Raw genomic sequence first — 3,203 nt, forward strand, 5'->3', positions numbered from 1 at the left:
GGGGGGAGGGGACATTTGGCCGAGATTTGTTGTATCATATAGATTTGTTGTGGAAGATTAGATGGATGGATTTATGGATATGAAAGGGAGAGAGAGAATATAGTATAGATGAATAATAAGTAGAAAATAAAAGAACATTTTGATATTTTTTATAGTTTATACTTAGAACGAAAATTATCTCATGGTTTTAGTAAGGGACAATAATTTATGTTTTTGTCCAATCTATTGGATTCTTCTTTTGTCCTGTCTCATAACTAGTTTTTGAAGAAAACAAGACACAGAGAAGAAAAAAAAGTTTTCATGTCCAGTATGAAAATATGCGTACTTGTTAATTTAATAATGTAATTCAAACATTCATATTAGTCTTATTAACAAAAAAAAGCACCCTAATTAAATTAGATGTTAGGTTAGAAAGTATAATCTATTGTGACTCTATGTATCATATAAACTATTTGATGTTCATATAATAATCTATTAGATGTTAGGTATATATTTATGATAGAGAATTGAAGAACCATGTATTTACGTCTCTTAGGCCAATTTGTTTATATGTGATTCAATTTTCTAATTGCCAAATGACGGCCAAGTTAGTGTTAAACTTGAAACTTGTTTGCACCTTCAATACCAAAAAAAAAATTTGTCATAAGTTTTAGGGGCACATTGAATAACACGTGAAAAACTCATTTGTTTTTTATTGGCATAGTCAATTTTCTATTGTCTAGTAGCAGACAAAATAACCGATCCAAGAAGAGTTAAGGGTGCCTCAACCAAGCAATCATTTAACGATGGTCTTGTCGTTTCCGTTTTGACAGTATCGTTTTTGCATCTTTCATCATTTTATTGTTTTTGATGATAATTACGTCTTTATCTAAAAAAGTCTCAAACTTTAGAGTCGATTCAGTTTCCCTCAATTCACTCAACATAAACAGTTCTAGACTCACTGTTGAATGTGACATTGACCTCGTTATGTCAAACCCCAACATCTTCTTTGACATCTCTTACAATGCTACTTCTGTCAATATTACTTACAACAATGATCATCACCAAAGCCTTCTAGCCACCACTCACTTGGCACTTTTCTGTCAAGGATTTCTTAAAAAGGCCAACCACGGAGTCGAATTCAACATAAATGTGGATAATTACATATAACCGACATTGCTACTAGTTGCTCTTGTGGAACATTTAACTTCAGGATTGTGTTGTCCACTTCTTTCAAGTACATTTATTTTTTGAATGAGCATTTCCATATAAACCATCTTTTGAAGGTTGTATGTGAGCCTATGAGATTTGTGCTTTTGCCACGATCATCAAATGGGGTTTTATCGCGTGGTGTAACTTGTCACGTTCATCGATATTGTAGTTTAGGAGACTGATTTTATCATTTATCATTTTTAATTGTAAAACATTATACTACTTATTAATCATTACTATTCAACAGTAAATATTTTTATTTTAGATTTAATTTGTTTATTTTTTATGAAAGATTTGATTTATTAAAACATATATCATTTTATTTTGTATTTATATTTTTGAATTATGCAGTTGATATTTTTATGTTTCACCTTTTGAAAATATATTTACTTCTTATTATGAAGTGTTGTGTACTTTCAAAATTGTGAACTACTCGAATATTTATCTGGGCCACTACAATTTATGAGGGTGTCGCAAATGATTTGTAATAGTTTTAGAATGCCAACATATAAATTAGTTGTCACTTATATCATATATCGTCTTTGCAATATAATTTTTGTTCCTTTCCAAATTACAATTATTTTGTATATTTTTTCATTTTTTTAACAAATTATTTATGTATTTAAATTTGTTTATTGATGTAATCGATTATAATTAGTGTTAAACTTGAACGTTAAAAGTTGTTAGACCATCTATATGAAAAAATCACGTTTCAAAAAACTATGTTAGACCATCTATCCATCTGGTGCAATCATGTTTCGGGTACCATAATTCAAAAATCTTGTTTAGGATACCATATTTAAAACTTCATCCAAATTGAATGAGTAGTTGAACAATATTAAGAGAACTAATTTTGACTACGACTAGTTTTGCTAAATAAATTGAACTAGTTTGAGAAAGATGTTGAATTGAACATAATGTAAAAAAAAGCTGTTTAATTTTTTAATTAAATTAATTAGTGTAGCACAGAGAATTCGAGTTTTCGAGTTTTTTTGTAAAACATGTTCATATGTAAGAGCACAAGGTACAACTATCAATGTTCCACAAAGTGAACTTAAAAATTATTTAACTTTTTATTTAATTAAGAGTTAACGTGTTAAATGAATAACAATAATGCTATTCACACCCCCCAAATTGCTATTCACACCCTCAAGCTACAAAAACTTAAAGTGTCCAAAATGCCCCTGTCATCAATATTACACATTTAATATCCCATAACTCCCATTCATCACACTCATAAGTCACATACCAATAAAATCATTTAATATCCAATAACTCCCATTTTTTGTTTTTGTAAATCTGGAGATTTTATGTGAACTCAGTTTACGTACGTTCTGGAGTTACGTGAATTGAATTGAGTTCACGTATGTTTTAAAAAACTGAAATTCTGAAATTCTGAGCAATCTGAATTCACGTACACCTACGTGAACTCAGATTGCGTATTAAATGGAGTTTGAAACATGAATCCTTATATTGTACACAATCTGAATTCACGTAGTAAACTTAGATTGCGTAATCATTGAATGATGAATAATAAGCCATGTACAGGTTTCTGGGTTTTTGAAAACTTTTTTGCGTACGTGAACTGAACGTACGATTAGGGCAACGAAGGTTGTCTTCTTCATCAAAAATAGAAACTACTTTCCTTCAATTTTCAGGCATTATATTCTTAAATACATAAAACAAAACAACATAACACAATAAAAACAAAGAATGATTCACAGCAATGATAATAACTTGATGAACTTGGTTGATGATGATTGATGATTGATGATTAATGATTAATGATGATGATTGATGAAAATATTGGATGATGATTGATGATGAATATGAAGAAGATGAACAACAATGAAAATATGGAATGTAGAATGAAGAGGAAGAATATGATATGAATAAGTAATGTTATGAAGAAGATGAAGAGAAGGGCATTTTGGGGATTTTGATTTTTTTTTAAGTTTGAGGGGTGTGAATAGCAATTTGGGGGGGGGGGGGGGGGGGGGAGAGTATGATAA

Source organism: Cicer arietinum, chromosome 3, assembly GCF_000331145.2.
Source record: "Cicer arietinum cultivar CDC Frontier isolate Library 1 chromosome 3, Cicar.CDCFrontier_v2.0, whole genome shotgun sequence".
Lineage (NCBI taxonomy): Eukaryota > Viridiplantae > Streptophyta > Magnoliopsida > Fabales > Fabaceae > Cicer > Cicer arietinum.